Raw genomic sequence first — 25015 nt, 5'->3', positions numbered from 1 at the left:
TACACACTCGTTTAATTGTTCTTGTTGTTACTTATGCGCCATGATAAAATGATTAGGAAAAGTCTTGTTGAAATCAATGAAGAACACTTTGACAAATTTACCCCTCTATTTTCTGAATAGGACATTTTGGGTAGCTATGGCAACCCTTATTGGACTCTTCTACTCACAAGCTTTCCAGCAGTGGGCTATACACCACAGTGGCCCTTGGCTTAAATACTATAGTGTTGCTGAACCGTTTATCGTATTCTCTCTTTGGAAATATCCAACACAAGTGTCAACACAAAACACTATCAGATTTTGTACCTTCGATTCTATTTAATGGATCGAGGAAAAGTGAAAATAAGTTTCAAATATAATTCTAATATCGAATTTTTTACGTTTGTCATCTTAACGTGTCCATGGAACTGTTTGAAAAGCCCGCCGCTAAATTTCGCGAAGAATCAGTCAACCGTTCCTATACGAAACTCCCTAAAACGTGTAAATCAGCGTCGTAAAGGCGTCCACGTAGAAATTCTGTATCTGGCCGTTATTCAATTATCTGTTTTCCCTTTTAGACACCTACGCTCGACTCGTTCGCAGCTTAACGGCTTACGATACCGACACATCCCTTTTTCCCATTGCTTGCTCATCGTCGGCAGTAGAACCATAAAACCAGTCATATCGGGCATCGTAAAAGTCATGGCCGAGCATCGGGCTTTGGCTCTCAAAGGGGGCAATTACAGTTGCCGTGAAACTGAAAGTAAAGGAAAGAAAAGTACAGTCGATAAAATGATAAAAGTATTCTTTTACTGTTTTCTCTTTGTCCTTTTATCTTTGAGTGCTTTTGTCTTTCCCTTTGGTTCTTCCTTTTGCCTGTTTTCGCAATTCAAAGTTGGGAAAATAAGATGGACGAACAAAGTGACTGTAAAGTATTGTTAAGAGTTGAATGTTTAACGCTTTCGTTTTTGTAGAAGCATTCAAATAACGCTGGTATAGGTTTTCTTTTTAAAGATAAACCTTCGAACAATGGGTAATTAACAACTGGCAAATTCAACAAACTCTGGCACAGTGTTATAAATAACACCATAATTATTAAGTAAAGTGGCTCGATGATATCTTACATTGATTACATTTTGTTTTCTATAGTGCAGTTCGTTCGAAAGTATCGCATATACATCTTTCGATTCTTTCTACATAACTGCTAATGACGACAGAATTGAGAAATTAATCAACGTACAGTCAAAAACTATGAAAACACTCTCCCTCTCCATTGTCATTGTAGAAACTTTCCTACTTCAACACAAATCCATTCAAGAATAATTCTATATACATATGCAGGATGTATACTATTATTTGCAATGTTTGTTTTACAAAACCACTGTCGTATGTCGTTTTCAAACGATCCATTAATAAATTGACCATTCTCTATCAATATTGTTGTCTATATGTTTTAAAATTGTTCAAAGTACTATATCCGTTATTTAATAAAAATTACTTTCCATACTTATTTGCACAGAATAATTACCGAACCGTGTAATTGATCTCGATACTAAAAGATGCGGTGCTATGTTATGATTAGTTTCTCAGATAACGAGATCGCTCTTCCCCAAATTCGACCTTTTGTGTGTACACGCAATACGTACAGCTTCACGCATACCAAACAATACAACACACCCACGAACACGCCAATCAAGGGATGTGAAGGGTGTCCAATTCCTGCTCATCGTTCTGGATTGAATAAATCGGCCCTTCTGTTATGCTTATATTGCGATTTTCTGACATACGCCTGCGTACAAGCGTCATTGGAGCGACCCCTCGATAGGGGATGCCCGTAGGATGAATTTTTAGGAACAAGAGCGGGAACCCTCTTTTCTTTTTCAAATGTAGTTTTATGGTTGTCGAGGGGTCCTCAATTCGAGGTTCAAAGGAAACCTAATTTTTTGCGATTAGACTTAGAGATGGTAGATTGTAATTATTTTTAGGTTATATTTATGAGAATTTGTTATCCTTCGTTGGCAAATTTTGAATTAGAAAATCGGATAGCGATATACGTTAACGATGTATCGTCACATAAATATTCCATTTGCAGTACCGGTCATGGTACAACTGGAAAGGAGATGATTCCTCGTAAGTGAGTCGAAAATATAGAGTAAAATTTAACGATAGTGTGCTCTAGTTTTGAAAGAATCGAGTTTGAAACTATTAAACCAGGAATATAATCGTTGGATCGGAATAATTGTCGGTTCCCAAGATCATTAGACTTCACATCTTTGGAGTTTCATTTCTAATCTGAAAAACCCTGCCTATGTGTAACCATAATTACATGTTCAGTGATGAAGGAACCTATGTGCCGTTAAAGTTCATCGTAAAGTGGTGTTTAATTGGCACCATCGATCCAACGATTCGTGACTCTTTCTCAATCTCAGCAAGTTTCAACAGGAGAAAGAAAACGAGACCTGGGATGTAGAAATCCGCATGCACCCGTACATTTAGCAATCTTAATCACCGTCTCTAATCGGCCGGTGCTCGCTTCATCAATCTCCTCACGCCGCGTCAAAGAGACTGGAAGTTGTATAGTTAATGAGGCCGAAGTGTAACGCTCATGGATCTGCGAAGAGCTCACTACTCGCAGCGGAGCCTTCAAAGCACAGTCTTGTTAATTATTCGACGTTTGCTTTAGTTTAGACCGCGTAATCTGCGCATTATTCAACAGCCACGGGAATGCGGCGCGGTTATCAATAACATATGACGCGGACTCCATGGCCGATTTGAAATTACGCGTTTAACGAGGCTTAAATATTGCACGTACACATATGTCGTAACGCAGCACTTGGTAATCTGACGCCATGGATTTACGTCGACCGGTTGGCTCGTCCCACTATGATCGATTGTATTATATCGAATAAACTGGAGTGGTCCTCGTATAGCGCGGATTACATTACATCGAACGAACCCAAATCTCTCGACGAGCAGTGTTATTCCGCGTGTAATCGCTGTCATCGGCAGCGTCCGACGACGTTTGAGTACACAACACTCGGAAAAACTGCAGATTCCAAATGCAAGTGGCAGCTGCATTAAAGTTAGGGTGGATCTGAGGATGATTCGTGACAGTTTAATTGGTTAAAAGATCCATCTAAGAGACGAAAGATCCACTTTTTTCTTATTTGAAATAGTGGACATCTGCATAGCTATTTTAGAAAGTGTTGACAGTAAAGGGTCGTAGGGCTTTCATAGTGATCGATCACTGTTCTAGTCAGGATTAGACTTTTTTTTACGCGTTGAGTTCATCTGCTGAAGATATTTCTTCTTGACTCTGCAATCTGCTACATGTACCGATCTCTAATTTATTAGCCTGTAATTGATGGTTCAATAATCTGTCTGTGGTACGATAATCATGCAAGATTTGCGATGCATAAATTTCAATCTCTGTGTAGATTGACGTTTAATTCTTATTAAACCGTTCACTTTTTTTGTATAAAGAAAAAAATGAAACCATTACTTCAGTCGGTGTATGGACTGTTATTTATTATTGGATATTTTGCTTCCGGAGAGTATAGGGAATGAATTTACAGACCTAATGAAGTTATAATATAATTTATATCATGGCGCCACATATCTGGCTTCGCAAATATTTTATCACGAATATTTTGAACAGATTACTGACTCGAATATTACAACTTTCAACATTGATTATTTTAGAAGGCAGTATTCTTCTATATATTCATAAACGATAAGTCTCTTGCGATTGGCAGAGATACAGCATCAGTGTTCGTTAAACTAAGTTTCGTTAACATCAAAAACTTGAAACGAAAGTTTTGAACACTAAATATATTTTTTCGAAATGATAAACACTAATCGAAAATGGAAATTATTTTTAATCTTCGTCTTGACAATTTTACAGTTCATCATACACTAACCTTTTCATGACATCTTTCAATCAATTTATATTTATCACATCATTATTTTCATTAAGGTCAACACCTATAAAACAATTAATGTGTAAAATATAAATTATAGAACTGCGTGATAATGTTTCAACTATAATGCAATCGTCATTTAAGTCTACAATATTGTTTCTGCTTAATTGTTAACGTAAATTGAATTTTGATCAGCTTGTTTTCTTTTCTTTTAAATGTCAGCCAATCAAGTGGTAGCTAAGTTTTACCAGTTGCATGGGTAGTTGTTTTCAGAAATTATAATTGTAAATTCTACAAAAATCGCGTACGACACGTTGCATCCTTTTTTTATCCACGAGATATTTCCCTGTGTCAACTGAAACGAAACATTGTCTATATTCTACCAGAACTTGTGGAAGTTCAAGTTGAGGCATGTTATTGAACGTAATTCACGAAAAGTATGTGTCACGCTTCTAAACGAGCATAACCCGAGAAGTTGGCAAAGTGTTAAATAGTTGGCACACCATAATGTAGGTGTCTTTCAATATCTGAACGAAAAATTTCAGCTATGGATAATTAACAGTCGTTCTGTGACGTTCTGTGAAATTACCGTGAATCATTCGACAGTTCTCGCCGGTTCTTGAGTCTGTAAGTCTGCATTTTACGAGCGAATTTTAAATTTGGCGCCGTAACGTCGTTTTCGCGTTCAGTTTCCTAAATGTCGCTTTCGGAAATCGTCTGTGGTCGGAAGAAACGATTTTCCAGGGACAAAGGATCGATTCGTAGGTCCTTTTCTTTCGTAAAATCGCCATTATAAGCGTCGATTTGTACGTTTCGATGCGTGTACTCCTCCATTCCGTTCGTTTCGTGACCTCGTTGACTCGTAAATATACGATGGCTCAGATATCCTGATGCCATTCGCCGAGATATTGTTCCTCGAATGAAATAGAATTCTGTTATAACTTCTGTCGGACACGTTCCACGGGCAATTTTATTAGTTGCAATTAAAATGGCTGGCGGTTGCGAAACGTGGTAGCGTGTATTGATGAGCGTACGATCGATTAATGATGCTCGGTTGATGCTCCTGGGTAATCCTTGGACGCGTCAATTGCCACAGGGATTCTCCGTTGTTTCTGTATACCTTGACCACAGGATTTTAAGTTTTTCCTTGCCAGGAAAGAAAAATTCCAAAGTTTTAATTGGACTCGGAGTTCATTTCTCCAGCGATTGATGTATTGCAGCCACTACCAACACGTTACCCGATTGGATAAATTCTAACGTGACTGGACCGGGAGCTTTCTCTGGACACGAGTCACGGTGCAACTGACTCGTCCTGGACAACATCGAGGGACATCAGTTGTGAAAGAATATATACTACTTTCAAAAGTGCGTTTATACAATTTCATCGAAATATTTGAACGTATTCGTCGAACTGTAAATCTTTTATTTGAAATATTTACTGCGACGAGTTTATTTAGAAACTTTAATATTTTATGACACGAGCTGGTTATAGTCCGTACTAGCTTTTCATTATACCGGTTTATCGATACATTGGAACTTTTTAGAAAAGTAGTAGAAAAGTGTATTTTTACAATTTCATCGAAATATTCTAACGTATTCGTCGAATCTTTTATTTGAAATATTTACTGCGACGACTTTATTTAGAAACTTTAATATTTTATGGCACGAGCTGGTTATAGTCCGTACTAGCTTTTCATTATACCGGTTTATCGATACATTGGAACTTTTTAGAAAAGTAGTAGAAAAGTGTATTTTTACAATTTCATCGAAATATTCTAACGTATTCGTCGAATCTTTTATTTGAAATATTTACTGCGACGACTTTATTTAGAAACTTTAATATTTTATGGCACGAGCTGGTTATAGTCCGTACTAGCTTTTCATTATACCGGTTTATCGATACATTGGAACTTTTTAGAAAGATGGTAGAAAAGTTTCGTTAAATTAAACGAAGGAACGTTATCAACCCGTTTAAAGCTATTAATTATGTAATATTTTGACAAATATGGTTCAACTAGTTTAAACATGTGATTTTCTAGTTGTACAGTTTCATAAGAGCATTAACGAAGCTCACTTTTCTCGAGAATTGACTGTAAATATCCTTAAGTATGCCTTCACTCGATAAAGGTGCCTCCAGCGTTTACCAGTAGAGGCCACGCCCCTCACAACAAACAAATTTAGCTGTTCAAGGCTAAATCTCCTTCGTGTTGCGTGCAACCATGTCCATCGATGTTTCTCGCCTAGTTTCTCCGTTCAATGTGACAACACATGCATCGATTACTATTTCCATTGAATCACAATGTAGCTACTACTCGTTAAAAATGTTGATGATAGTCTAGTTTTCGATAACCTTAAAGTATGTTATCTGAATAACTTGTTCCGATATATGTTATCATTGTTCGGCTTTAGTTTCCAAAATATTTTCAAGATATTTATACAAACCTGTTGGTACCAAAGTATTGAAAGTAAACTCGTAGAAAAGGTATCTTCTCATGTATTTATATGGGGACACCTCATAAAAGTTCACATTAGAGGCGTTCAAAACTTCAATCCTCCTGTAACCTAATCTAACTTATCCTAACTTTGATAGATAAAATTAGATCAGATTAAAGGGTATAAAAAAAACTTTAAATTTTTCAGTATATTCAAGTCTCAGGGCTGCTATAATAAACAGAATACAATATACACTACCGAATATATTTTCATTTATAACTCGGAAATTAAATCCGAACAGTGGTAATACGTACAGAAAAAATTATTCAAAATACAAATACTTCAAGGTCATTGGAATCGGTAAGAAGAGTGAATTTTCAAATAATTACCAGAATATCGATCACGGTTTTGGTTATAATTCGTTGTTATTTATCATTGTCTCGTAATATCTCTCAGAAAAGTTAATACTTTATTAATTTCTTAAGAAATTGAAGAATTTAAAAAGAAGTGAAACGAAGTGAGGCGAAGGAAGCGTACCGTTTTTTGCGCTTCTTGGAAACTGGGTGAGTCGCTGTTTATTAACAGTTTCTGTTTTTATTATTACGAAAGCGAATCTTCTGTTGCCTAAGTACACTCTCAGTTGGAGACTTCTAAGAAACCTCTGGCCAATATTGGGGTTTCGTAGAAAGGTTGGAATAAAATCAACATAGTACCGAAATTGCCAAGACGTGGAATTTCTTAAAATCTCGAGGTTTCCCTGGAATTAGTGTTTTTTATGGAAATTACTCACATAAAAAGTTGGAACACTAGCTCACGAGGTATTTCTAGAATTAGAAACGCGAGGATATTTTTGAAACTAAGTTTACTTCTAGTTAGACCCTTGCCTCTGCACTGTCTAATTAAATTGCGGATTATTATTCGTAATGTTCCTTCGGTATCTTGTCTTTTATACTTCTTCGGTATCTGTATTCAAAAATAATGCATTTCGATTTAATCACGGAAAATATAAAAAGTAATGAAAAATAAGAAAATATAAAAGGGGCTTCTTAGTAGAGACTGTAATAAAAAGAATTGGAAAAAGTTGCTATTCTTTTTAGTGTTAGTTCAATGCAACTATAATTATATATTATTATTACTTCTTTGAGCTTTTATAACACATCTCTATCGCAAATAAAGAAAAGACTGAACCTACATTCTTTGATTTTAGGTTTTCTTTGCAATACATAACACATCAAGTGTAAACGTTCGATAATTGTAAAATAAATAATTAAACTTATGTACGAGACAACTTGTACTATATATATTGTGAGCATCGGTTTGTTTTTCTTTTACATTCGTTTCAAATTTAACATATTTGATAGGAAGAATTTCGTTTGGAGGAATAGTTTCTATTTTAGAGTGCAAATTTTGTAACGCGCAACAGTAAAAATTAACACATTAATATGTTGCAATAAAATTATCATCGTTACTTCTTCCGATACCTTCAATTATTCGAGTAATTGTGTAAAATACTATTTGACTAAATGAATTAACATGTACTATTTATTATTGTTCCACTTTACATCTACGTAAATTTGTAATTTAATTTACTCGAAGGTATTACGAAGCTTAATGAAACTTTCCGCTTTATTTCGTTTCAGAAGAAACCAATGAGCGCCATCCTCTTCCAAATACGACCTCGATAAAGAAATATATATTTCTGGCCGGCCGACTATCTGGCAAAAACGTGAGTACTGTGGCAATTATTTTCCACTGCGAATGAAATTCCAAATATTTCGAAATTTTTACATCCAAGTATCGAATTTAATTTTCTATAAAATTTTCCTATTGTTTTCAATTGTCTGCGATATTTTGCTACCTGACTAATAACCTGTCTAACGCAATGCACAATCGTTTGCCTCATTTTTTCTTTTATGCAAGCTGCGAGATCGCAAAATGCGTCATACAATCGTTTGCCCTATTTTCAGCGAGCCGCGAAAATTCACAAAGACGACGCGTAATTGCTTACTTTATCGTCCACGAGCTACGAAATTGCAAAGCGTGCTCCATAATTATTCGGCCTAATTTATTTTTTACGCCCCACGACAAAACAAAACGCGTAACAAAAGAAAGAGTTCGTGGAAGTTTTACAAATTTTTCATAGATTTCAAGCCTAAATATTTAAGTCGTTAATTGTAGTTTGTAGATAAATGAAATTTCAATCGATAACTGTAGAACTGTTCGTAACGTAATAACTTTTGGAAGATTTTACCAAATATTTGCTTCTTATAAAAAATTACTACTATACTTACCACAGTAAGTAATAATAAAAGTATTATTTTAGTTAAACTAATTCTTCGGAAGATAAAACATACTATTTCGGGTAATATAAAATTTATACAAGAGAAAGATAGTACAATAAGGAGGAAACTAATATTAAATTAAACTGTCTCTCGGACAATATGCTTTATCGCTCATATATTTGGAATTAGTCAATGGTGTGTAACGAAATTTGTAAATAAATCAGGATATATAACACTTGAGATATATGGGCGCGAGAAAAAAATTTGGTTTCTTGGTTTCTAATTTTATTGATGATCGAATTAACAAAACAATATACAGTAACTGGCATTCTATTACAATATGTATAAATGAACTATACTTAAAATAATATGAATACATATATGTATAATGTGAAATTTAATCTGACAAACCGTTCTCTTACAAAACTTCATTCTATGATACAATATTTTTACTAATCAATATTCATAAAAATCATTGATTATTATCATTTTAAGGTATATGTAATTTGAATACTCTTTTAAAGAAATGTATATAAGAAAAGGGAGTACGAAAATTAGAAATGGATAGAATTTTATTCGAATAATAGATGACAAATCAAAACTTTCTATAATCATTTAATTATTTATTCGCAATGTTAACTTGATCAAAAGTTATTCGGACAAACTTTTATTCGTACAAAAAATGTGTGTGAAACACAAGATCTTTACACTACAGAGTGTCTCAATCCTCAACGGTCGATTTGAATTTCGCGCGTATTTTTAAAACGTGAAACTGATTGACACACGTTATCTAGACAGATGGAAAATTATTTATAAAGAAGTACACGGAGAAAAGATATGTGCAAATTATTCAGACGTATTATGAAAAATCGCGATCTTTAACTTTAACAATTCAGGAAAAAATGAATCGACCGATGATGATTGGGACACCCTCTACAATTAAAATTGCAATTTCGAACAAATAACGCATGAAAAGTTGTGTATCTTCCATTTTCATTCCTTATTTGAAATTTGTATCTAGATAAGAATGTTATCCATCCCCGATAACGACATGTTCTGCTCAAATAATAGAACGTTTTAATGATAAAGGTCCCGGATGGTTCCATTTTTGGATAACGTAGATTCGTATAATGGAGATCTCCATCGTGGTTCTTCTAGTTCAAAAAGACTATTAATTCGCCAGTGAAAAAAGCAACCGGTCCTTTCGCTCTCCGAAAGCGTTTTCTCATGAAAACCGGCAACGGGGAAAATTTCGCGAACGGCCACGAGAAGATATGAATTTTCATCGGGAAGTCGGACGATAAATTTTCTCCGCGCGCGACGCTCGCCCATTATGTAGATAATCGCGCGACAGAATTTACGTTCCGTGATGCCGACTTTGTAGACACAGCAGCGAAAACGAAATCGCGGTGTGGAATACATTTGCGACATGAACGAACCGTCCCGTTTTTAAACTTGTAATGTCTCCTGTTCGTGCGCGAGAGACGTGTGTCAGCCTTTACTGGTACGAGTGTACCGGTATGTGTGTGTATGTGTATGTATGCGTGCACGCGCGCGCGCCCCACGTATGCACACCGGAAGCCCGAAGGAAATGTCTGCCAGATGCCGGCGAACGTGATATCCGAAGTCACTCACGAATTCATAGGATCCCTTTCTTCTTTGTTTTCCTCCGTGTGCCCGTGTAACACGCACACGAGTACGCGTACCGATTCGGTAATGTTCCCGAGGATTTCCCGGCAATCTCAACCCGCTTTCCTCCAAATCTCCCGGCAATGAGCCGCGTGCTGCTTCTCTTCTTTTCCTTCCTCTTCATCTTCGTCTTTCGTGGCAACGTCCGCGAGCTGAATTTTGGACAACGACAGTCTCCCGAGTTAAAGACTGATCGCGAATTGTCCCTAGGAGCATTGTGTTCCCCAGACGTCGAGCTCTTGGCTTATCGTTTCCTGTTGGACACTTAAGTAGTTGGATAACGCTTTGAGCGAACAATGGAAATGTATCACGTGCTGAATTCATGCAAAACGTGGAAGAAGTATGGTTATGGTTCGTCAGGTGTCGGAATCTAGGAATATTAGTTATCGATACGAATAATCGCGTCATTTTTCGTTCTATGTGTTCTTTTGTCTATGGCGTATTGCGCGTGGATCGTGTACGAGTTAGAGAGCTTATACGTTTTCAATAAGTTTTGTCGTTCGATAAAAAATGACAACTCAGTACTTATTGTTCGATAATACCTAATACAGTACTAGGTTGCTGAATAAGTTTTATCGAACAATAAAACTTAGCGAGCAATCTATTACTATGTACCTTGTGCGAATCAGAAATAGATTGATTGAACAAAATCAACTATTGGAGCTCAAAGTTGTTATATGGCGTGTCCTAATAAGTGTTCACTTATTGAACAACCTATTAGTTGAACACTGTTTCGCTTTATATTATATTGTTTGTAACCCTTTTTGGTACTTTAAAAGCTTGCGATTTGGATGACGAGATTTCCTCTGAACCTAACTCTTTTTACTCGCTATAAAGGGTGACCCGATCATAACCGGTTGATTTACTTTTTGAATAAGACTCAAACGGTTTAAGTAATTATGATGTTTTTTATTCATTTAAAAGTACAAACTTGGGTATCAATAGTGGAGTAAAATATGTTCTAAATGGCTGCTTCAGCATTGGAGCAAAGAATGAAGTGATGTCTAGATAACGTATGTCTAATTTCAAGTTAATCGGTTTGAAGTTTTAAAAATAGCGCGAAATTCAAATCGACCGGTAATGTTTGGGACATACATGTGTGAAGGAATTTTGTTCCATTTTGAATTCTTGCACCGGTTGTATTCTAAACTTACTGGGCATGAGATGTATCCAACAAAAGAATTAGCTCGTATCTGAGTATTTAAAGCGAGAAAATATCTTATCTAGTTGTTTTTTTCTATAAAGATTACATGTAAAAATAAAGCCTCCAGCCGCTATAAGCTACCTTTTTGTTGGTTGAGGTCCATTCTTTAATGTCTGAATTTGACCAATTTTAGAGTTTAGAACTGGAATTTTCATATCTTTGCGTTCAATTTTCAGATTCTTTAACATTTCTCATAAATAATGAGATAATTAATCTCATAATTAATCTCATAAATTTTTCGTAATTCTTTCATCGTTCTTGCACAATTCTCATAATTATCTTCTGATTATTTTGAACGGTGTACATGTTGGCAGTGATTATGAGGAAGGCATAATTTTAAGATTCTGAAGAAACAGAAATACATACATATTCCCATCTAAAAAGAAAACAGGCAGCCTTGAAATTATAACTGGTAAGACTGATACTACATTCGTTTTTTCAAAACTGCGGAACGTAACTTTTAACATGTTTCTCGTCTTCTCAATTACCTTTCAAAGCGAAAAATTCAAACAAATCCATAAGCATATATTTTATGAGTACGTATCAAGTTAATTAGCACGAAGCTTGCTGAAATTTTCAACTCATGGTGCTCGCTAACTTCGCAAACGCCCTGTATGTAGCTGTATAGATCTCGACACGTGCAAGCACGGGAAACCTGTGCCTTTGAAGTAGTCGTAAAAGCTCCAACTACTTCACTTTGAGTTTGAAACGTTTCAGTGGCTGAATTGTAAAGCGGAGACTGTTATGCGTGCTTAATCTATGCTCCAAGGAGTCCAGATTATGGCTCCCTGTCGTCGTTGAACAATAAAAAGTTATTGCAACACGTTCGTGTCCGTGGAACTCTTCGAAGGCGTCGTGAACTGCAACGAAACAATGGCTTTCAAATAAATCTGATATTGAGCAATCCAGAAATTTTAATCTGTGACGGTCTAAACTGTCACGATCAGTTGTATTCTTAAATACTTAGTTCCTTCATAATTTTACACGTTATCTACAATAATATACTGAATAGTACTCCGTTAATACCTTCTCTCAGTACCATAAAATCAACAGCTATATTCACCGTAGAAAATATATTGACAGGCTTGAAAACTGTACCTTTCGTTGCTAAATATTGGAATAACAAAGCATCAATTTATAGAATATAAAGAATCATATATTTCACGAAAATTAATAGTATTGTAATAATAAGTATTGTAATAAATACAAATATGCATGCACGTGCGACTCTCTCTCTCTCTCTCTCCCCTGTGCGTGCTTTTTCCTTCATAACACATGATTCAAGGATTGAATGTGTGACTAAGCTAACGAGATGAGAGTTTAGATCATGCCTATGCCCAATTAAGTTGTATCTTCTTTATTAAATGTACGTATTTCTTGCAAGTTAAATCGGTTTGTTCGTAATCATTTAATTTCATAAATGTATAAATATGTCTCGTGAGTTATTATTTATTACATTTTAGATCAAACTTTTAATAATGCTGTCCGAAAGCTGCATTTAATATTCCTCAAATGTTTAACAATTCTATCTAAATGATTCAATTGTTCAATTGGATTGAGATCATGACTCTGAGGTGACCATGGTGGAAATCGAATATCATTTTTATTGAAAAATCTGTTATCGTTAGCAGATTCTGGTATATTTTGTCGTAAAATATTTATACTTTTCTTTCTCGTCAATGTGCCGTTAATGAAGCATAAATTAGTTACATTGGATAACAAGAAATACAACTCCCAATGTAGACGTACAATCGTGCCTGACATATCAAATTTATTTCATTTGAAGAAAATTCAAGTTTTGACGCGTCACTAAATATCATATTTTTTTAATACTATACAGTCTTTCTACACTAACTTTGCTTATATGTGTCCGTTTTCTGATTATTCGATCATAAAATCTTGTTTCTTTTATTCGTACGAGAAGTCGAGTTCCCTGAATAGCAACTTGATTTTAGTGATTTTTAAACTTAACTAATTATCGACCGGTAAAATTCGTCGCAATTTCAAGAATACAAATCCAATCAATCCATTGTCGAGTATATACTCGTACACCAAAAAACATTGACACTATATTCCCTAAAATTTCTTACGTAACTACATTCTGTGATATTACAAAGGTACCTGATAAGTTTTTACGGTTCGATTTTAAATAAACCGTTACAATCTGTGATATTACAAAGGTACGTGATAAGTTTTTAAGGTGTGGTTTTAAACAAATCAGAACTTATTTGGATACTACTTAATTTTAATAATTTGTCGTATTAAGTATTCTTATACACTTAATAACTCTTACCGCACGTTCACTCGTCGCTGATGCTTACACACGTTCGCTCACACTTTCATATATGTTATATATTCTAGATTTGGGGGTTACCGATTTACAGCTGATTACATGTAATTGTAATACTTGACGGTACTTACCCCATTAATTATCGCACGAGTAGTGCACACGTTCTCGATCGTATAAAACTGAACAACAGGGGAACTAGATCGGGTACTCTATCCAAGAGGGTCTCTTCTTGTAGAAAATTCTCTTGCTGTTAGGAAGCATCGAACGGTATTCAATTATGCCTAGGTTAGGTCGGTGAGGATGGATTTCGACTGCATACGGGTGTCGAAGACGCAATAAGCCCGGATTGCTAGGTTCTCGCTGAGTGCCTCGGAGGCTGCTGGAAAGTGCGGTGACCCAGTTAAAATAAAAATATACACACGCGTCCGCAAGCATCCACCGGCAATCCGCTCGAATGCTCTCGCGCGTGCTCGCGCTTATTTTTTCCCCTCTCCGTTTTTTCCGTCCACCCCGTCGCAGTACCCCAGAAGTAGTTAGTTATGTCGCGCGGTTTGCATTTTAAAGAAGCAACGAGAGAACCAGCGACTAACGACGCGTACGTCCTCAAATAGAAGCCACCAACTCCCTTGGATTCGAAGCGGACGAAGATGCTATGGAAGTGGGAAAGGAACAAAGATGAATTCTTGGAAATGTTCGGAGGCTAACTCAAACGTGAGTTAAGGTAAATCAGACCTAAGATTAAACAAGTCTAGACTTTCGATGGATCTGAACTTAAGGTGGACCTTGGTCGATGCAGATCAAGTTCTTAGTTGCAACCAAATCTAAAATAGGTCTAACTTTTAAATATACTAAAACTTAGGTTAACGTAACGCAAACATGGTTCTTCAGAATTTGTGTAATAATTTCATTGATGGATTAAATAAAAACAAATATATATAAACGTTTAGGCAACTCTAAGAGCAAAAGAATATAAAAGCTAACACTGCAAGTAAGGGTTCAATATGCCAAGATATTGAATAAGTGGATTCTGTTTGATTCAATGTTTCAAGTTTTTGTTTAAAAGTTACCGCACGACAATTTCGTTACGAACTAATAATATTTTTTTAAATATTTCAGATATTCGTACAAACGTTCGTCGGAATGAACTATCGGATAATTTCGTTTGAAAATTAATTTAACCCAATTACTATTTCAAATCTGCGTTGATTATACTGTGCTCTCTTTATTAATTTTATACAAGACAATCTTGAAAGTTTTTAATATCGGTAATACTAGGTTGTTCGATAAGTTTTGTCATTTTTCCCATTGTAAAAAAACTACTATGACGCTTCAACTGTAAACAACTGTAAATATACGAACGAGTCGAGAGATCTATACGAAACTTCGCACATGTTCATCGAACAGTAGTACCATCTTTCGAAAAATCTGTTTAGAAAAGTCTCTTACGTTGAGTTTGATAAATCTTCGTGATTGCTCTACCGAGATCCATTTTCGGTTCAGGAAAACGTTATTTCGTTACTGAATTTGCACCCACGCACAAAGAGTCTTCCTCTGCTTCCTGCGACCAATTCTCGGAAAGCCTCGCGGGCGGCGAAATTCATAAAGAAAGCAGCAATACGCTTTCACGCACACACGTACTGTCTGAGGATTACGCAGAGACGTCTGCAGCCCTAGCTCGCATTACGTACCCCCTTTCTCCTCCTATTATGAGGGGCATTAATGCTGCCGGCGGTTGTAGCAGCCAGGGAAAAACAATAGGTATTCCCGGGGCACTTGTCCGCTCCTGCCATACCTGTTCATTGTTCCCAGTCGTTGCCTGTCGGCCGTGTTCCACGTGGAAAGACTAAGGACACGAGAGATGGGAAAGTAGAAGCCAATTTCGTAAAACTTGCCGTTCCTTTTATATTAGCGTGAACAATCACCGGGAAGCGGAGGATTCGATGAAGCTGTCGATCCGTGTGCGTCCTCCTGGGGTACCCTTTAAGGGGAGTAAATAAGGCAATCCACGGCAATTGAATCTTCGCACGTTTTTTTTTTTTTTCGTTTGTCAGCTCCGTCGAGGGGCGAATCCATTACAGGGTTGCTTACCCCCTACCCCCTCTTCTTAAAGATAAGGTGGTGGCTTTTTTCAAAAGGATCCTTCGATTGCTCGGAAGCACGAAATTGGGTAGCCAAATGTTTTAAAAGACAGCACTTACAGCTCTTTACAACTATGCTTCGTTGATTCATTTGTGCTATCTGTATTAAGTGTTTATTAGTGGATTGAGTCCTTTGATTACTTGCTTGGAAGTCAAGCACGAAGTGGGGTGGCCGAATGTTTAGAGTTTATAGCTCTATGTACAACTATACTTCGTTGTTTCCTTATCGCTATCTGTATTAAGTGTTTATTAGTGGATCGAGTCCTTTGATTACTTGCTTGAAAGTCAAGCACGAAGTGGGGTGGCCGAATGTTTAGCGTTTATAGCTCTATGTACAACTATACTTCGTTGTTTCCTTATCGCTATCTGTATTAAGTGTTTATTAGTGGATTGGATAGTAAGTCGGGGTCACGTTTTTGAACTCGTTACTTTGAAATGTTGTTTACGAAGACTAAAACTTGTAAAATTTACTTAGTGTATTATTTATAGGTTTTGCCGGGTCTTATGTTTCTTAATACAGCTGCAACATTGTCCTGGTAAGTTTTTCATACGGTAAAAAAAAAGGCAAATGTTTAAGTTTAAAGTGACCATTTATCTCGTACACTATGTATATATTAACTGTAGAATTGGTTTCTATGTTCATTGAGTGTAGAAATAACAAGAAAAATTACAAAAACTTGTAAATCGGGACTGTTGTATATTAATTTTATACAAGATAATCTTGAAAGTTTTTAATATCGGTAATACTAGGTTGTTCGATAAGTTTTGTCGTTTTTTCCATTGTAAGAAACTACTATGACGCTTCAACTTTGAACAACTGTAAATATACGAACTTGCTTAACTTGTTAATTATATTTTTAAAGATTAAGGAATTAACGTTGTTTTAAAACTTCAGAATGAACTTGTTAAATGAACCTTAATGTTACTTTAAGTTAACTTCATTCTAAGTAGCAATTGTAACGTAGAGGTAGATATTTTGCAAATTTTTGAAAGACTCAAAAAGAAAATGTTTGATCTAATACGTTACTTGTAATCCTCTGAATACCAAAATTAGACAGACGAAGATTTTTCCATACTTAGATGCTACGCTACATTGCTAACACTCTGGAAGCGGTCAATGCATCACTAGTTTCTTTATAATATATTTATATATTTTATTACGGGTGATCGGCAATGACATTATCATTCACTAACAATGTAACAACAGTATTACAAGAATACAGTATTAAAAAATTATGAAATAATTAAGTTCCAGTGATTTTCGTTCAGTAGATCCAACTGTGATGAATTTGTATCTCAAATCTTTTACAAATGTTGGAATACGTAGTCAGGAACATATTGCTATTTTATCACGGAGTTTACCTAAGTAAAAGATTATTAGTGACAATTGTTATCACTGAGTGAGACATCGAAAGGATACGTCAACGTCTTTTTTGGGATTCTTCACTCCCGAACGCGACACTATACATAAGTCGTACGTAGCTCCCGTGAGTTTACGATGGAGATCAGGGATGCCAGGTTACCACACAGTGTTTGGTTGGATCACTGAGTGTAGAGTGAGCCTTTAAGTGTGGTTCTTGTATGATTTCCTTTCTACTACTCTTGTCCTAGCCGATGACAGAAAATCTGAGTAAGAGCGGTAGCAGAATCTCTGACGGAGATGCTGCTTCTTTAATGTCGTATCACGTGGTTTCTTTGACAACATAAGTGTGCCGTGGGTGGGGCGAAAGGCAAACACTTGAAAGAGGAAATATCTACGGGAAAGACCCCTACCTCGGAAAGCACTTGGTTAGGTAATCCTGACTGGATGATCGAGAGTAAATACATTACTGAATACAAGATGTCGTCATCGCTAAATTATTATAGAGTACGTCGTCGCGTGTCGATTACAAAAAATAATGATTCATAGAAAATTGAGAAGTTATAAACTTTTATAGGTAGATAAGGAATATCAGCAGAAGTTAAAGCCAATCGGTTTGTACAGATAATAGCGTGGAAAACTGGAGGTTTAAAATTCGTGAAAATTATTAACCGTGAATGGATCATGCTGTATAATTACTCGCTTGACGTTTTATTAAACATAGGAAATCATAATTATAAAATTTCTTTTGACAATTATTCTCAAGATCTGAATAAAAATATGTTAATCAACACGTAAATTTATTGGGAGACAGATAAACACAAATAAGAAATGCAACGTTCGCACAATTTTCTATTTTGCGTTTTTACGCTAAACAATTTATAAGTAAAAGAGAAATAATAAATTTAATAATTTTTGTGAGGTTTAATTACTTAAGAATTCGTTCAAAGCATGATTCGAATGTAATAATTGTACAATTTGTTCGATACTTGGTCGTATTAAAGGTAATATCTTAAAAATAATTAATGAGTAAGTGGTATCTTGCTTAACTTATTGATTACATTTTTAAAGATTCTACGCGGAAATTAACTATGATAATAAATAAAACTGATTGTGAGATATCGATGAGCATAGAGATGTGACGAGCCAAGAGAAAAGAGAGCAAAGAGACGCGGGGGAGGGGGCTCATATCCAGTAATTTTTGCGATTAACTTGGAATCCTTTGATCACTGTTTGATATTTCTCATAATTTGATTACTTCAAGATTAAATGTCTAATGAAAGGTACAAGTAATGCGTTTACATAGGAATGCCCATAATTGTCGACTGCTTCTCGACTCAACAGGAGCCTCAAAATGGCATTTGACTGCTGACAAATTGAGCACGATACTGAACTCGACTAAACAGTTTAGTTAATGGAAAATCGATAATATATACCTAGTATAATGGTTGTATTAGAGTTTTCACTGTTTGGTGGAACACACGTTTCAATTTCAAGGATCTGGGGTAAGTGCCATGCGGTTCCTCATACTCCTCTTCCCAGAAAGCATCGTTGCTTTTCTCACTGGTGATATCCTTTAGGAACAAGGCCACATTCTTTAGCAGTGCGACGTAGCGTCGCCAACCATCCTTTTAAATTCTTACGTTTTCCAAACAATATCATCTTACACCCAATAACTACTCGACTGCAAATCGCTAGCCATCGTTTAACGCCCATCAATGGGTATAGCCCTTCTCAATGGCTTATTTAGCCCTTGATTTTGCTATAAACTTTTAAAATAGCACCGAGTCGTTAGCTTTTAAAGCATCTTTAAAATACATTAACGCTGATACGTGTATATAGTATATATTGCTGCAGATCCATTTGAGAGTTTCACTCGCGATAATTGCTATCAAAATTAAGAGTTCTTTTACACGAAGACACGAAAGAGTCAGCACACCGTTATTTTGGCACACGTGCCTCGTGTCAAAGAAATTTTTTTCTCAATACTGTGCCCACTATAAATGTCAATAGCGATCACCAAATGTAAAACTCTCAAATGAACGCACAACACAACTTTGCTCAGTGTAGGGGCTTCTCAAATGCCTGCTTCTACTTTCTACAGTTCCTTCTCCACACAGCACAGTTACGTTGTCAAAGAAACCACACAACGTTAAAGGAACAGTCAAGACAAGCTACGTCTACGTCGTAAGAAACCCCATAGACGCTGTACACAACGTAAATAGGTATTGTTAGAATCGCGTTTAAACAGAATGGAAGAACTCTAGAGGTCTTACAAGGCCTCGTTTGGAAAACACTGAAGTAGCATAACGCCTTTAACTTGTTTTGAAATCATTATGGGTCTGTATTTACATTGTTATGTATGAACATTAGAGGTGTCGATAACTCACATCGATGGATTAATCGCCTTATCGATCATTCGTGAGATGTGGAAAAACTTGTATGTGTATATGGTGAAAGTTATAAAAACAAATATGTCCAATTATTGGGAAATCTTTATTTGTTTAATTTTGGCACTTAGTGTTGTTGGTAATTCTTCTGTACAATTGTAGTTTTGGGTTAGGAAACTTGATGAATTTTTATCATTAGACGGAAAATTGTCTTTTGAAGATAAACACTAGCCTCGTCTTAAAATCGGTACACGATTGATTATGTCAAACTTTGTTGTCCCTTTTGTTTTGGAAACTGCTAGACAATGTTTGACTAATCCTTTGCAGAGGTAAGGTTTGACTGGATGGCAACACCAAAGCGTTAAATATATTTAACTATTTTCTGATCTCTTTTACTGGAAAGATTAAATAGAACACTAATAGTTTAGTTTGACTATTTGGAAAGGATTGTAACATCAATTTTGATTTACTGTTTGCAAGTACTATTTTTTTCTACAAATACTTGTCTTGAAAATATGTATCCTCAATAATAGGTATTTATTCATCGTTAATTTTTTATTTATTATTGAACACTTGAGATGGGAATAATCGAGAAACAAGTTTCAGTTTCTCAAAATGATACGAATATTGAACAAATAAAATCTTTCTTTCTCGATTCACAGTATACTTTTCCAGTAGCAAAGGTTCTTGTAAAAAATATTATTTACTATAATTTTAATTGTACTTTTTTCCCCGTTACAGTCTGTCTTTCTGTATTTTAAGAATTGAAAGGTTGAACTATCAGCGTTGATGTGCACGATAACTTAACGCTTCTCAATGCCGTTGATTAGCACCTTAATTAATGTTCCATCATTCGAGATCATGTTCAGTAGATATCATATTGCATAATTAGATCCTGACATCGCAATTAGATATCTTCCTTACATCGTCGTTGTTTCGTTTATGATAGTGTAGGTTTTACACTCACGTCTCTTGCATATTCACACACACACACACACACATAATTTACAATAATTCATTTATGTAGCTAATAATATTTGCATACACGACGCAATGCATCGTTTCAATATTTATTACGCGATGAATAAATTTTCTAAATATTTGCAGAGATAAAATAGTTTATCAAATCGTTCGAATCGCAGATTAAAAAGTAACTTAGTATTATTGCATCTGCTAACCTGAAAACTGTGAGACCATTTAGATTAGTAAGAGGAATACAGTATCGTTAATATTTATAAAACCGTATCAATTTAGTTAACCTATTTGAAGCGCTAGTGGAATGTGGGTGCTATTTGGGGCTTTTGCCAAATTGAACAATTTCTTTGAACACCTGAAACGATAAAAAGAAATAAGTGTTATTTCATTCACATCATTGTATTGCACATGACCGAAAAACAGAAATAGTTAGTAAAGTTAAAGTTAATTTATTTAATCTATATTAATTATACAGTATGGAACGATAACTTTGATCATAGTCCCTTGAATATGTCCCTTATTTTTATAGATACGGAGAAACTCTATTAACAATATTTGTATGATATGGAAGGTTCCATAACATGAATATTAATATTGTTTATAGTTAAAGAGTTTTCGAAGATTTCAAGGTTACTTTCATTTTTTAAAATGGCATGCTATATTTTTCTATTCCTAGTAAAATAGCAGGTGTTTAGATGATTCCAACAACCTCTAATTCAAGGTCATTTCATAGTAGATAATAAGGCAAAATAATGAGAGTTACATCGTGCATAGTGTCTTCAAGTTTCCTTCCGATAAAGAAATTGTTCTTTCGTAGGTATGCTGGAACAAAGGGAGGAATGATTGGAAGGGAAAACAGGTAAGTACGCAATAGATCTCTATGCTGAAGCACTGATTCATAACCCTAAAACTATCGAGTAACACTCAACATTTTGCACATTCCAACTAGTACACGTAATCTGTCGTCTTATGAAAGTAGATTAAAATTGAAGATAAAAGATTCTAGTTTTACCCTTATTAGTGAAAATCGAGTTTCAAATCTGAACAGTTCAATAGCATTTTATACTCAGGTCCACGATAGTCATGGTGTAGGTCTCTATCGAATGGGTGTAATTCCTAATAAACGTTCAATACCAAACTGATACGTTCATCCAGTTGCTGTGTCCGTTACACAACCATCTTCTATTTCAAGATTTTACCAGTCTATCTCGTTAAAAAACGCCGCCCGAAATCCCCGCGTCAGTGTTGCCAATCGAGCTAATTATTAACATTACAGCAACTCAGCAGCGTTGTTCAATCCCATTGAGCAGCGGCTATTATCTCGAGTCACTCGACCGTGTAATTGCCGCCTAATGATCTCCTCCGAATTATTGACTAACCACTGTTAAGTAACACCGTTGCGTGGTACCGTTTAATAATGTTATGACGCACAAATGGATATCGGTAGGTGCACAGCGTGTTTATTGTTCGACCGATCGTAATTCTCGCGTAACAATTATTGTTTCGACTATACCTACCTTCCTTCTCCCCAGTCTTTTCATTCCGGTAAAATGAATGCTGGTCCTGTTCAAGTCGACTCGCGACGTAGCCTCCACAATATGTCGGATAATATGGACATCCTGGAGACAGCGGAATTTCCATCGCAAAGATAATCGTGGCCCATTAACGGTGTAACGAGATTTCAACCGCGAGCGGTTTGTATTACTCTTCCCGTTTCGTTGCAGTTAACCTACTATCGGAGTCAGCTAATGTTGCGGTTTGGTTTCATTTTGCGGTGGCTATTCTGCTGTCGGTGTTCGCCGATTAATTCCCTATTGAGGTTGAGAGAAAGATTATAACTTTAGGTTGATTTGATGGGTAGTTTATAGACTATAGCAGAACGAAGTATGGACATTTTTCAAAGGGGAATATTTGTAAAGCCCTCGAGGATCATTTGTCAATTTGGTAAACTCTGCAACTAATTACAACCTGGTCGTTGCAAACATCTAGTGTAATTGAAATTTTTCGGTACTTTGGTAGAAAAATAATTACAGAACACGATTAGGGGTTCGTTCCTAGTGTGTGTAATTGTCAAGATAGACGCATGCGCATAGCGAGACCGAAGTTGTGTCTTAATCAACCACTAGATATTATAAAAACAGATTTCTCTGTGGACATCATTGAATTTACTATGGATAGGTTCCTATTGCTGTAGAATTCGAGATAATTCTAAAGATACAAGTAATTAAAATAATTAAATGTATCTTAGTGCAATTACTATGGATATCAATTTCTATCACCAAAGTGACCATGGTGCAGATGATATAAACACGTTCGAATCCTATTCACTTTTTTTTATAATTGTTTTCATTAACAATTATATAACCGTCGTGTAATAGCAATCGTATATGAGACCAAAAAGAGTACCCTATAAGCTCTTTGTTTATATTATTTACTATAAGGTCGCTAAAATGAAAATTGATATTGATAGTATACTTATGTATCTATTTAAGGTACGTTACTTTAATTATTCGTATCTCTGAAATTATTGGATTGTCTCACCTAGTAATATTTTTCACATAGCAATAGAGACCTGTAATCTATCATCCTAGAAAAGTAGGTACAATTAGAGTTAAGCAGGTAAAGTCCTTCTGTTGTCAGTGTATCCCAATCACTTTCCTTGTTGAATGATACATGTAACGTCTAGCCATTGCTCGAGATTAAGTCACTACCGATTATACTACCGTCACTAATTCGATTACTGGAAACTAGTAATTACAATAATACTAACTATATGGATAACACCTATACTGAATAAGAATCTCACGAGTGTCTCTTTAAAACGAGAAATCATACTCCTTCCCAAGTAAAAATATTACAAGGTGATTCTCTCGTCATCATCTTCAGTGTAAATTACCATGAATTAAATATCAAGTTCTGTAAAAGTCGAATTTCCTTAATTCCATTCTATTGTGAATGACCTGTACTCACTCAACCACTTTTTTTAGTGTGTATGGATACATAATTCGATTACTGGAAACTAGTAATTACAATAATACTAACTATATGGATAACACCTATACTGAATAAGAATCTCACGAGTGTCTCTTTAAAACGAGAAATCATACTCCTTCCTAAGTAAAAATATTACAAGGTGATTCTCTCGTCATCATCTTGAGTGTAAATTACCACGAATTAAATATCAAGTTCTGTAAAAGTCGAATTTCCTTAATTCCATTCTATTGTGAATGACCTGTACTCACTCAACCACTTTTTTTAGTGTGTATGGATACATAATTCGATTACTGGAAACTAGTAATTACAATAATACTAACTATATGGATAACACCTATACTGAATAAGAATCTCACGAGTGTCTCTTTAAAACGAGAAATCATACTCCTTCCCAAGTAAAAATATTACAAGGTGATTCTCTCGTCATCATCTTGAGTGTAAATTACCATGAATTAAATATCAAGTTCTGTAAAAGTCGAATTTCCTTAATTCCATTCTATTGTGAATGACCTGTACTAACTCAACCACTTTTGTTAGCGTGTATGGATACATATACACATACAACTTAATTCGCGCCAATTACGTGTATACCTGGGGACAATATCAACGCGTGAGGTACCTGGTGACACGTTCCATCGCGAATTAGTATCTGAGATAGCCTCAACAGACTCGCAGGCTGGAAAATTGATCGGGAGTCGCTGTACCATTTAATTGTCGCTGATTATTCGTGCTCCAGTTTGCAACGTCAACGGCAGATAGGTGCACGAGCATTATGCGGCTTTCGGGATACCAGACTGACCGGTCGAAAGATATTACCCCGGTGTTTCATTGGCGTTTAATTAATTTGTTTGCTTCCTCTAAATATCGTGTACCAGAGAATTGCTGGAAACGATACTTATTGTATAGCTCGATCAATGGGTTTTCGATGAAAGCAGATGGATCTTGTGGATGATCGTTTATTCCACGGTCAGATTTTTTCAGTTGCATTATTCAATAATATAAATAAAATCCCTGGAATTGGAAACCCTTCTCTTATCAATTGTCCCCTTAGACTCGATTCGTTGTCAGTTTCTCTCATTCCTCTATAGACTAATTTCTTTTAAACTACAGGGTGTCCCAATCATCACCGGTCGATTTACTTTTCGAATAAAATTCCAAAGTTCAAGTAATCTTGATACTTTTTTCTATTTAAAAGTACAAACTTGAGAGTTAATAATGGAACAAGATATCTTCCAAATGGTCTCCTCAGCTTTTTTTACAGACCACCGATCTTTTTCTACAATTTTTCATAACGTTTTCGCACAAACTCGAATCAACTTCACCAATGACATGTTGTCTTTTAGGTTTGGAATTGTCTCTAAATT

General features: G+C 35.6%; 1 protein-coding gene across 5 annotated transcripts in view; it reads left to right on the top strand.

Annotated features, from left to right (window-relative positions):
* Positions 1-25015, top strand: part of LOC143154849 (uncharacterized) — a 575162-nt gene that overhangs the window by 246219 nt on the left and 303928 nt on the right. For 3 of the 5 annotated variants that reach the window (XM_076326865.1, XM_076326868.1, XM_076326867.1), the window contains 2 exons: positions 7970-8055; positions 21475-21516. The gene's annotated coding sequence lies outside the window, so the exon portion shown is untranslated. Of the gene's footprint in view, positions 1-7969; positions 8056-14411; positions 14516-21474; positions 21517-25015 lie in introns of those variants that run through there. The other 2 variants (XM_076326866.1, XM_076326870.1) reach the window with 2 other exon arrangements.

This window comes from Ptiloglossa arizonensis, chromosome 2 (assembly GCF_051014685.1).
Source record: "Ptiloglossa arizonensis isolate GNS036 chromosome 2, iyPtiAriz1_principal, whole genome shotgun sequence".
In the NCBI taxonomy this organism is placed as follows: Eukaryota; Metazoa; Arthropoda; class Insecta; order Hymenoptera; family Colletidae; genus Ptiloglossa; species Ptiloglossa arizonensis.
Note: the sequence above shows the minus strand (reverse complement) of the source record. Positions and strands in the feature narration are given on the sequence as shown.